Raw genomic sequence first — 13,142 nt, 5'->3', positions numbered from 1 at the left:
CTTATCCCCTAGCCAGCCCCTACAACTGTGTAAGTCAATTCCTCGCAAAAAATTCCTTAATATATGTCTCCTACTGATTCTGTTTCTCTGGTTGAGCCCTGGTATAGTGATTGAGCCTGAGTATTTCCAAGCAGTTATTATGTGTAATTCAGACTTCATATTTTAACAATAGCAAATACAAATATTTTTATGTATATATAGGAGTAAGAGTATGTGTGGGCTGTATATATATGTGTGCTCTTTTGACTAGGCTTGACCTTCAGCTCCCATGTCCTTCCTTGTAGTGTTTAAGAATCCTGTAGCAAGAATCCTGCTAAGGCAGCTTAACCAGAATCACCCTCCCTCAATATCTGATTGAGTGCCTCATCCTTCACTATCCCCCAGTTGATGTCTGATTACACCCACCTACTTTCAGTTAAGAATACTGTTGAGTGATGTAGCAATAATCCCCCCATGCCTGATGTTTCTTCATAGTAATTTTCCATCCACTGACCCCCTATCCCCTACTCCTTGGCTATAAATTCCCACTTTTCCTGTTGTATTCAGAGTTGAGTCCAATCTCTCTCCGCTATTACAAAACCCTACCACAGTAGCCCCCGTTGAATAAAGTCTGCCTAACCATCTTAAAAAGTGTCATGAATAATCTTTTCTTTAACACCTCCACACCTTTTTTGATCACATATTTCTCAATAATTTTTTTAACCATTCATATATATATAAACATATATACATATATATGGTTAGATTTCAAAGTTTATACTTTTATTATCATGTTCACTATTTTTAAAAATACAGATATAAAAAGAAAAAGAAAAATGTTGATATTAAAAAGTAAATATTACAAACAGGGATTGTACTATTCTCTTCCTGTATCTCAAAAGTCATCTTGCATTTATCTCACCTTGAGGTCATTCCTTAAACTTTCCCAACAGATGGTGTACCAAGGTGATTCCTGGGTTCACATCTTAAAAAGCAGTAATGGTGCCTGTTGCAATTTCTACTTTTAAATTCTCAGTTAAACAAAAAATAACTACTAAAGTTTTTTCTCTTTAAAATGGAACACTTTGAGAGCATCCAAAAGTGAGCACTTAGACAGTTAATACAGATCAGCCAAATGTGTCTAGGAGTCAGTCACTCAGTTGATTTATCACTCTGCTGAACCCTGCTAACGACAGTAGCAGTCTTGATACCTGCAGTTTTTAATGGTTTTTATTCTTAGTCAAACAAATTTAATTAACATCCCAAATGGACCACTGATTTAAAATAGGAGTCAAAAGGAAAATTCTTTCAAAATGTTAGTTAATGGAAAGCATTAAAACTAATAAATCTGCATTTTTGTCTCAGGGTGATTTTCGTATCCATATATGTCGCTTAGTACATCATATCAAATATTTAAAGGAGAAATATAGTGGTGATTACACCCAATTTGGCTATTTATTGAGAATTATAAAAAAGTTATGTTTCTCATGTTTCATTTGCAAATAAAACCTGAAACCCTCTCTCATCATCTACAAACAAGACACAAAAAATTATTAAAATAATTTGATTTTTTTAAACATAAAAGCAGTTATTCCAACCATCAGTCAAAAAAGCGGCTTCTGCTTGGCTTAAATCCTCTAAAAGTGTACTTAATTTTTAGTCCAGCAACAAGCCCTTTTCTTACATATATGAAAGTTTGTATTACATATTAAATAGAAAAAAATTTGTTGGAAGGAAAAATTCCACTCAGAAAGTTTTGGTATTTATACATTGATTTTTACTTTTGCTAAACACAAAGTGATGAAATATTACTAAATGTGCTCACAGAAGTGAAAGGAGTTCATGATTCAATAAAGGCAGGGAAATTCTGCCTTAAACTAACATGTTTCCAATAAGACTGAAAATGGACGTGATAATACAATCTCGAATAATATACAATGTGCGTGCCTCCTGAAACTGGTCACGTTTGACATTTTAATTACAGCACTATTTTTGTCAAGACAGCAGCCAGTTCTGCTTCATGTCGTATCAACACTTGATTTATGTTAAGCAGCGACAAAACAGTATAGATAGCTGTTAAGTTTAGGGCACTTTTCAAATATCCTCGAATGGACACTAATATGCAAATCAAAGACCATTTTGTTGTAAAGGCAAAAAGCCAAGACTTAGTATCCGCTTAGTACGTTAATTACGAACATCTAGCAGAGAGCCAGGCACAGTAGTGGAATGTTTGAAACACTAGCATTTATCTTTACAAACATACATGAAGTCTTTCCAGTTTTCCTAAGTGTCCTTTGGCTTTAATGGTGCTGATAAGTGAAAGGATAACAAAGCACAACGGAACACATGAAAACCACAATAAATGTCAGCGGTTGTTAGCAACGAAGAGCTCAGCGACAACCACATTTAAAGCCATAGGATCTTTGCGCCCGGTACTACAAATCCCAGGGTTCCCTGGGGGTGGAGGCGGAGTTACATTCAAATGGACAGCTTTTTCAGCCAATGACACAGCCAAGCAAAAGACCGCGAGAAGGCCTGATTCTTCCACATTACAACGCTGAAATCATACGAGTTCTGAGCGTATGTGGGTGTTTCAGGGCCCGATTCGAACTACTAAGTATTTCTCACCCGCAGTTACTATCTGGTCAACATAGCAATTCCCTACCCGAGTCTGGCTCTGCGGGAGTTCTGGCCTCTAAACGCTGAAAGGAACTCACGTCACCCTATGTCGACGGAAGGACCCGTTCGTCCGAGGAAGAGGCGGAACTCGTTTTATTCTTGCCCTTTATTGGCCACGCAGCAAGGAGACCTAAGCTTTCAACACAAACGATAAGTCGTTAAAACTTCCGCTAACGTAACGTAAAGGGCAGTGCTGTGCAGCGCTATACGGAAGCTGGGTCTACGCAGGCGCAGATATCTTGCATTCGTCCAATCCGGAGAGAGACCACCCCCTGGCGCTTCTTCGCTCCCCCGCCCAACCTCTTTCCCTTCCCCTGGGCTATGGCCCGCCTCTCTGCTGCTGACCAATCCTCTGCATCCTCCTTTGTGCGTTTATCCAATCAGAGAGGTGGAGGGTGGAGTTCCGGTCGACCGGCCCGCGCAGAGGCTGTGCTGCGAGTTCTCTCCTGCAGCAGGTGTGGGCTCTCCGATGAGGTATATTTCCAAGACCTGCGTTGGGCAGGTTCCTGGGATGGGCAGCTCTCTAGACGGGCAACGACAGTGCCGGTGACTGTAGAAAGCCGAAGCCGCTGAGCCTGTAGCACGAGGAGCAGAGGGAAATGGGGAGGAGCTGGGAGGAGAGAACCACGTGTTGGGGCTTCTGGTGCAGTTGTCGGAGCCCCTGGGTCATGCCCATGCTGTCCCTGCCCCGCGGGCCTTCCAAGGGTTAGGTTGGTGTCGCCGAAGCCGCCCCCAGCACTTCTCTGGATTATTTTTGGGTAAAAACAAAGCGCCTATTCGTCAAGTGTTCAAGGAGAGGTAGCCAGGACCTATTTTTCCCCTACCCTCATTCCCTTCCCTCGCATTCTTAAATTACGCACCTCCTGGGTTGGTTAATTTTCGGGGTCAGAAAGCAGATTTTCCTTTGGAAAGAGACGTGCTGGAGTGTATAGTACGAACTCTGAGACTAGCTACTATGATAAGCACTTTACGTGTATTATCTCATTTAATCCATACAGCAACATCTAAAGGGTTAGGTACTGTTACGGTTCTCATTTTCATGCGAAGAAACAGATATGTTGTTACTCGTCCACGTGTTCTCTTCAGCTTTTCTCTGACCACTTAATTGAGTGTGACATTCGGCTTCCATGCACGTAAAATTTAAATATGGTATTGCTTGTAAAATGTTGGTCTTGTTTTCTTTCATAACTTGAAGTTATTTTAGAAGTTAATACAACATACCTAGAAGTAAATCAATTGATGTTATCGAGGTAAAATGATCTAGTAGAAACACATCAAAGTAGGAGCCATTTACTAACCTTTGGGCAAGTCACCTTCTCAGCCGCCTCTTCTTCCACTGCAGAATTGAAATCAGTTCCAGAGTTGTCTACTTCCTGGAGTCTTGAGGATCAAATGATATAATATGTATAAATTACTGATGTTAACTACATATGACAGTTTTCTGCTTTTCAAATTCTTTCCTGTGGAAGCTGAACTATCATTAATATGCAATATATATTATAATTAAAATATTATATATATATACACACATACAGTGGATAGCATGCAGCCTAGTACCACTTGAGTGTGAAATACCTCTTAAGCTTATGTGGCCCACTTATCTGCTTATCCAGGGTTCAGGATAGTATTCCCTGTGAATGCAGAAGTGGTACTTGTCTGGTTTGTATTCTTTCCTCAGACTGCTGTAGATAGCATAAAGCAAAAGTAGATCAGCTCATTTAACTGCTTTTCTGAGTTCTGATTACTTTGGGAGACTCTGAAGGGAGGTCCCATTTCCTTGCCTTTTTCAGCTTCTGGTAGCCTCTTACATTCCTTGGCTTGTGGCTCCTTCATTTTAAAAGCACATCACTTCAATCCCTGCTTCCGTAATCATATCACCTTCTCTTCCGTAGTCAAATCCGTCTGCTTTCATCTTAGTGGGGGCACTTGTGTTTATACTTAGGTCCCATCTAGATAATCCAGAATAATCTCTCCATCTCAAGATCCTTAGCTTAATTACAAATTCCCTTTTGATGTATAAGGAAACATTCATAGGTTCCGGGAATTAGAGCTCGGATGTTTTGGGGGTGCATTATTTAGCTTGCCACAAAGGGTATAAAGAAGGGTAAAACATATCCTATCCTAGTGCAGCTTAAAGTCTAGTAGGATATGCTGTAAGAGGAAAAAAAAAAAAGACTTCTGGATTGCTGTGAAAAGACCCTTCTAAGTTACCATAGGTTGGTACTTCAGCTTTTCCCCTGGAAAACAGAAGAGGTAAATGAATATTCCTGTGATAATGTGGATACAAAGCCTGAATTAACCCCTTAGAAGAGTGAAATTTCTTTATATTCTAATCTTCTACCTTAAAAATTCATATGAGTATTGCATTCAATTTCATAATATTTGTGTTTGATACTATTTTGAACTATTACCACATCATAACATTGCTGTTCTACGGAGATAGACAGTTTATTTTGTGGCTTCTTATAATAGCCAGTTTACTATAGTCATAGGTGTGTCCCCTAGTTTAGAAGCATGACCTCAGATGATGGGGATTTATTATAAGGAAGCCATTTATGCAACTAAATACGCTGAGTCTCATTGCTCCTAAGGCTAGAATATGCACTAGGCTTCATGGAGAACTGGACTGATAGTCCCTCACGATTGATATCCTCTAGTCCCCCGAGCAAGGAGATAGTAGCTCTGATGACTTCAGTTTTTTGTTGTATCTTCAGAAGAAGGTAATAATCTGTTGCTGTCATGTCTGGCTGGAATTAATAATTCTCAGGAGACAGAATCTGATGAGTTGGGTTTGTTACCATCCCACCCAGTACGGATATGTTGGAATAAGATAAAATACGAAAGAACCCAGCTTCAAGTAGGCATTCAGTATATAAGAACTACTCTGTAACAGTCTCTGTGCTTTTTGCATGGAGATGGAAGGGTAAAGGGCAAGGAGAAGCACATGTGGGACATTTCTGTGGGCCAGGCCTAGAAGTGACCTACATTGCTTTTTCTCAGGTTCTTTTGGCTAAAACTCTGTCACATAGCCACACCTAACCAGTCTAGTTGTGTGCCTACGCTAGTGATCTGCTGATGAGTTAGCAGTCTGCTACAATGGGCAATACCTGTAGCCAACTTGTTAAGACTTGTCCTCAACCCTTAGTTTCCAGCCTTTAGTTTCTTCACCCTGTGAACTCTGTTGGTGTCCAAATGCCTCTAGACAAACCTATTACACAAATTTCTTTTTTTGCTGGCTCCATACCTTTGCCATCATCAGGTCCACAAGAAAAAGTCTCACATCCTTTGCTCTATAAATAACAATGCAGTGCGATGCACCCATTTGTCCTTGTTCTGTTTGAGCAGGTATCCAGCCACAGTATCTTGGACTTTTCCAGGCATGGCTCCTGTATCAGCAGCCTACAGGGTACCAGATCAAGGTCTGAGTTTGACTGTAATGGCCTATATGGGAAAAGAATCTAAAAAAGAGTGGATATATGTGAACAGATTCACTTTGCTGTACAGCATAAAGTAACACAACATTGTAAATCAACTCTACTCCAATAAAAAATAATAATTTTAAAAAAATTTTAAAAAAAGGTCTGAGTTTGAACCACTGTCGTGCATGGTAAAGTGGGCCCAAGGAAAAAATTCTGTAATATTTTTCCACAAATAACTTATTCCAAAAAAATTCTTTATCAGCTTCTTTAGTGCTTTTATTCCCTCAAAGTGGTGTCAAGCTAATGATTACAAGACTAGTTTTAGGCCGTCTTCTTTACAAGTCCAATGTGGGTGGTCCGGCACCTAACTTAGGGCTGTGAGGGTATAGTACACAGTTTATAGCTACAACATTTTTATTTTTGTGCACTTAAGGTACAGTTTATTGGGTGTTTTCTCGATAATTAATTACATAACTGATAATCCAAACCTAAGCTATTTCACTTATTTGTTAAATGTTCCTATTTGGTTCACCAGCCTTCTCTGTTCCTTGGCTGGGTAGTAATTCAGGTGAAATAGATACAGAGGAATGAAAATTTAAAAAAATTTTTTAAATAAATTTATTTATTTATTTTTGGCTGTGTTGGGTCTTTGTTGCTGCACACGGGCTTTCTCTAGTTGCGGCGAGCGGGGGCTACTCTTTGTTGTGGTGCGTGGGCTTCTCATTGTGGTGGCTTCTCTTGTTGTGTAGCACGGGCTCTAGGCGCGCGGGCTTCAGTAGTTGTGGCACGCGGGCTCTAGAGCGCAGGCTCAGTAGTTGTGGCTCACGGGCTCTAGAGCGCAGGCTCAGTAGTTGTGGTGCACGGGCTTAGTTGCTCCGCGGCATGTGGGATCTTCCCGGACCAGGGCTCGAACCCCTGTCACCTGCATTGGCAGGTGGATTCTTAACCACTGCACCACCAGGGAAGTCCTAGAGGAATGAACATTTTTATTTTATTTATTTATTTATTTATTTATTCATTTATTTTATTTATTTATTGGCTGTGTTGGGTCTTCATTGCTGCGTGCTGGCTTTCTCTAGTTGTGGCAGGTGGGGGCTACTCTTCTTTGTGGTGCGCAGGCTTCTCATTGCGGTGGCTTCTCTTGTTGCAGAGCACGGGCTCTAGGCGCACGGGCTTCAGTAGTTGTGGCTTGCGGGCTCTAGAGCGCAGGCTCAGTAGTTGTGGCGCATGAGCTTAGTTGCTCTGCGGCATGTGAGATCTTCCCGGACGAGGGCTCGAACCCATGTCCCCTGCATTGGCAGGCGGATTCCTAACCCCTGCGCCGCCAGGAATGTCCCGGAATGAACAATTTTAAAAACTATCTTTGAAACGGATAATCTCTGGGAAGCTAGCATTTAAGTGATTGAGAGGTATGGTAGTTAGAAGTGATTTTTTTTTTTTTTTACTTTCTGAAAAATAGTATTATTATAGAGTTACGTTATTTCACATTTATGCATTTAAAATTGGATTCAGTTACCTTGTTTGTGTGTGTGTGTGTGTGTGTAAGTAACTCCCTATCACTTAGCTTTTTTTTTTTTCACTTAGCTTTAAATGCAGATTTTTCTTGGGTTCCAAGTTCATTTTGGCTGAATTAACTTGTTCATCATTTCAGCTAGATAACTTGTACATCATACAATAATGAGATTTTTTAGCAAATCTCTTTACATTTTAACTACCATAAAACTTCATTATGTTTTCTACTGTATATTTTCCAAATGTTCTTGGCTGTGAAACAACTTGAAAATTATAAAGCTTAAAATTGTGGCAGCATGATGTAATAGAAGAAGCACTTGGAGTCAGAAGGTATATCTAGACCATGCACAATATTTAACTTTTCTGAGCTTAAGTTTCGTATTTGTAAAATAAGAATAATAGTACTTCTCCTACTTAACTCTCGGAGTTGTGAGAAACAGACGAAATAACATACTATAGTCCTTTGAAAAATGTAATTCTTTCATAAACAAAATATAAGGTTATATTAAGTATCTGTTATACCTTAAAAGGTTCAAGTTTAGCATGAATTCTATTGTGAAATCCACTCGTTCAAGTGATTTTTTTTTTTTAAGTTTTTTGCTGCTTCATAAGATGACTGGACCAAAAAATGATAAAAATCCTGTCTATCAAGTCTTTTAAATTAATATTAGTGTTAATTAATACTATTTTCCCAATTTCATTCCTTTGGTGTGCTAACAGTACAATTTCATAGGAGAATTAAAAGAAACCTCTTCTTCCAAAGACTAATAACTTTTCCTGATAGTGTAGATTAGTTTACCATATCAGTTAATATATTTCTTTTGCATGTTCCTTTGTATTAGTATGTATGCTGAGGTAAGTGATGGCTCCATTCTCTTTGTGGACATTCATCCTGATCATTAGTACTTTTTATTGGCCTAAAAAAAAAAGAATTTCACCATTCCTTGAATTGCAATGGAGCTAGTGGTTAAGAGCACAGATCCTTAAACCTGACGACCTGAGTTGAATACTGGCTCCAATTATAACTACTTTGTAGGCTGTTAGGATTAAATGAGTAAATATTTGTGAAGTGCTTAAAACAGTGCCTGACAAACACTATTAAATAAATTCCTTCCTTAATGACTTTATTCAATGTCATTCATCAAGTATTAATGTGAAATAATAGCTAAAAGAGAAAAAGCTCTAGGGGATGGCTTATATTTTAAATTATATCTTGTAGCTGATATTTTAAGTCTCTAAGCCTATAAATACTTGGAAATTTACACATCCATTCAACTAAAATTTGCACTGGATTTCACATCATTGATACTACCACTGTCTTAAAAAACTTTGTTAAGGCCTTCCACATATTTATGCTTTAAATATTTTAACTTTATGTTGCTTGGTTGTATGAAGTCATTTTGATTAGTGCAAATAAGAATTATAACAGGACTTCACATTTGAATGGCCATTTAAGAATGCTTTGTAAAATATTTCCTTTATATCATTTGAGAGGCAGTATAAGAAAGTATTTAAGAGTGTGGGCTCTGAAACCAGTTTTGAATTCCAATCCCTGCTTTGCATTTGTGAGCAAAGTGACCTCTGGCATATCACCTACCTTTTCTAAGCTTTACTTCCTAATTATAAAATGGGAGAAGTAAGTGTACCTACTTTGTAGGGCTGTCTGGAAGGTTAAATGAGATATAATGCATATAAGGCATTTAGAACAGTGCCTGGATTATAACAAAAGTTCAGTACGTCTTAGTTGCTGTTAATGTCACTGATGCATACAAAAGTATCAGTAAAGAGAACAAGTGGAAATGTGAGGCAACCAAGATTCAGATTGGATCTGTAATTTACTGAAGGTCACATGCAAAAAAAAAGTAAGCCTCCTTACTTCTAGTGCAGATCTTTTCCCATAAAAATACTGCCTTCATTTCCACCTTTAACACCTTTCAGCTCACTCATATTGACTAGGTCCATCTCAGAGACACGTTTCTTCATTTTCCATTGTGTTTCCAATTCTTGGCTGCTTGTTAGAGTATTTTTATCTTGGTTCTAATTCTGTCAGACTGCTTCCCTTTCTTCATGAATCCTTCAGCCCTGTATTACTCAGACCTAAAGTTGTTAGCATGCATGACAGGCATCTATTTTCAAGAAAGGAAGAAAGAATAGATACTGAAGCTAAATTTTCCATAGGGTTAGTTTTTGTTGTTGTTTTTTAATTAATTAATTATTTAATTTTTGGCTGTGTTGGGTCTTCGTTGCTGTGCGCGGGCTTTCTCTAGTTGCAGTGAGCGGGGGTTACTCTTCGTTGCGGTGCGCGGGCTTCTCATTGTGGTGGCTTCTCTTGTTGTGGTGCATAGGCTCTAGGCACGCGGGCTTCAGTAGTTGTGACGCGCGGGCTCTAGAGCGCAGGCTCAGTAGTTGTAGCGCACGGACTTAGTTGCTCCGCGGCATGTGGGATCTTCCCGGACCAGGGCTGGAACCTGTGTCCCCTGCATTGGAAGGCGGATTCTTAACAACTGCGCCACTGTGATTTCATTAGCCTATCATTAATTTGTATTTATTGTAGCACTGAATTATTTTTGCAGAGCTATTTTATTCTTTCCAAACTTCCCCTTCCCCTGCCCCCACCCCCCACCCTGAGGTTGTAAAGTCAAATTGAAGTTATTTCTTAGGAACTAAGAAGGGAGCCTGAAAATCACACAAATACCCTGAGCCATTCTAAAAATAGGAAGAATACAATTTTATGAATCATTGGGTTATTTTTTAAAATCTTGAAAGATTATAATGTGGATGTATCTTTTTGGCATCAAAAGCATGTTTATATCATATAAGCAAAGCACATAGTATTTAGTGCATTATACTGGAATTTTGAGTTAGTTTGATCCCGTAAAGTATTTTGTGAAAGAAGAGTTGCATTTTGAACATACTGGTCTGAAATTTGGGTTTGTAGATCTAGTTATTAAATTGCATTCAAACCATCAGGTGTTTGCTGAATACTTTCTGCCTATAGGGTACTGTGTAAGATGGTAAGGTGATGTTCCCAAATCCTAGCCCTTTCCTTAGCTTCCTCAGTTATGCCTTCCTGGTGCTTTCTATGATGTTAGGAGGTTGAGTGAATTTACCTCTAAACTGTGGTTATGGATGGTTTATCAATAGTGATAATATTATTACTATTTAATTTCTCCACAAAAGGGATAGCTGCTTCTAAAGCTTGGTCTGTGTGTGTGTGTGTGTGTGTGTGTGTGTGTGTGTTTCCTGTCTTTGACTGTCATTGTTTTACATCTATGTGTAGTTCCTTATCTTTGCCTCCTGCCTGCCTCTATTGAGTGTGTTATGTGTGTGTTTATATTTTTATACTCCTCTCATGGGAAGTAGCATTTCGTGAGGTAAGCTGTGGAGTTAATCTCAGGCTGGTGGAGGATTGATATTAGAGAATTGGAAAGTATGGTTCCTGTCCTTAAGAAGTTTATACTTTATACTGGAGAAAGAAGCAAATATAAATATATAAAACATATAACTAGAGATAAATAACACTTTAGTATATTTGGTATATGATTGCTAAATGAGTAACAGTTGATATTTTGGCATTCAGAGGGAGTAGAAACTCACTTTAGGCTGAGTTAAGAAAGATTTTGTAGTCCTGGTAGAATTTGAGCTATATCTTGAAGCATGGGTATTACCTAGATAACTCAAGAAAATGATGTAGGATTCTTGGAGAGAGTAGCAACTCTTTTTGCAGTTGTATTGTGGGGAAAATATTTTGCCTAGCCTATTAAAGTATTGATGAGTCTGGGCTTGCTATAAAATATAGTGTGTAATTCACATGTTCAAACATCTGCAGTTCATGCAGAAACAACAAAAGAATGTATGTCAGACTTTATAAAAATTAAGTGTTTCGTTTTATGTACTTAAGAAATGTTTGTGAAATCTATATTTGCTTTTATTTCTGATATACTGTCAATATTTTTTACAACATGAAGTTGGCTTCTAAGAATAAAACTCTCACATGATATCTCTCGTGTGGGAAGTAAGAAATTTTCCTGTTCTTGACATCTTTGGCCAGGAATCAGATGTTAAGTCAAGTGTTTCCTGTCATGCTCTGTATCAGGCACAGCGGAGGTTATTGCAGTTGCAGGCGAGAGGTAATGGAAAACAGGAGGATAGTGGCAGGACAAACAGTGAGGAGATGGATGTAAAGGGAGATTTTCAAGGTAGGCTTTATTAGCTAGGGGAGTCTTGTCGTTTGCCTCCCTTTAATCAAAGGTAATTCTGAGATTTTGAGCCTTGGTGACTGAGAAGATTGTGCAGTTAACAGAGATGAAGAATATATGTTTGAGTTACATTTTGAGTATATTTATTTTGAAGTTTTGGCAGCACGTTCAGGGGTAGAGGTCTAGGCAGACATTAGAAATATAGGATTGGAATTTTGAAGAGAGATCAGGGTTGAGGATAAAATCTAGGAGTTCACATAGAGGTAGGAATTTATATTGCCAGGTGAAGAGGAAAAAACAACTTAAGAAAATCTCAGTTATCCTGGGTGACAGTGGAAATTTATTCTGTTTAGAGACTTTGTAATTAAGTCCTGAATGATGTTTTTTGTCATTCTCTAATTTTTGCACCTGTTGCTTGATGGCAGTAGTCATCAGTGCCATGAACAAAGAAGGCAAGTATTAAAAAAGAATTTGATAGCTTAAGTCTTCATGTTTAGTAAAGTTAAACTTGACAGTACATTATTTCCAGTCCTTTTTATCCTTCACATCAGATCTGTACAGTAAGCATGGAATTTTTTTTTCCTCTTAATATCCGGCTTCTGTAGCATGGTTCAAGAATTATGCCTTTTGTTGGTTATTTCTCTAATATCAGGATCTTTCACTGTGTTCAGAGGAAAGGAAATGAGTTTAGAACTTAACTAGATTCTGATCTTCCCGTGATATGGCACAAAGTGGTTAAGAGAACTGGTCTGTCCTATTGAATCTTTACATGAATATAAAGCTATAAATATTTATGTTTAAGGGTTTTTACCACTGTTTTGATTTCTATTTCAATAGATCCCTTTTGGATACTCATCTAATTTGGAGTAATAAATAGTGAATCTATACTTCAAAATGTAAAAGAAGATATCTTTAACTATCAATTTATAAATATTTATAAACTGTTGCCTTTTGTATGAGAGATATGTGGACATGATTATAAGCTCTCCAGTATTAGGAAGCCTCATTCTGGCTTAACCTTATTTCAGGCACTGGTTAACAGTGGAAATTAAAAGAATTATTAGTATGTTAAAGTGTTAAAGCATCTTTCTGTTTGGTGACTTTTGGGGAGAACATTTCATACTGTGAATTCACCGTAGAAGTTATCTAGTCTGCTTGTCTCCCTGCCCCCCTCGCCCCCAGTGTATATATTCAGTTTGATGTCAGTTATCATGGTTAACAGCATGGGGGATATGTATATATATATGTAAAATCTAATAGGTTATTCTGCAAGTTTATCGTTTGACACTTGCATTTCTTTGAAGTTCTCTGTGCTGGCACTTCTTGGTCTTTCGGGCCAGGCATCATTCTGAGC

General features: G+C 38.3%; 1 protein-coding gene across 5 annotated transcripts in view; it reads left to right on the top strand.

Annotated features, from left to right (window-relative positions):
• The first annotated feature begins 3,053 nt into the window (after nucleotides 1-3,053).
• WDR89 (WD repeat domain 89) overlaps nucleotides 3,054-13,142 on the top strand; it is a 35,071-nt gene continuing 24,982 nt past the window's right edge. For 4 of the 5 annotated variants that reach the window (XR_005018941.1, XR_005018940.1, XM_036845164.1 and 1 more), the window contains exon 1: nucleotides 3,054-3,132. The gene's annotated coding sequence lies outside the window, so the exon portion shown is untranslated. The remainder of the gene's footprint in view (nucleotides 3,133-13,142) is intronic. The other variant, XM_036845166.1, reaches the window with a different exon arrangement.

Source organism: Balaenoptera musculus, chromosome 2, assembly GCF_009873245.2.
Source record: "Balaenoptera musculus isolate JJ_BM4_2016_0621 chromosome 2, mBalMus1.pri.v3, whole genome shotgun sequence".
In the NCBI taxonomy this organism is placed as follows: Eukaryota; Metazoa; Chordata; class Mammalia; order Artiodactyla; family Balaenopteridae; genus Balaenoptera; species Balaenoptera musculus.
Note: the sequence above shows the minus strand (reverse complement) of the source record. Positions and strands in the feature narration are given on the sequence as shown.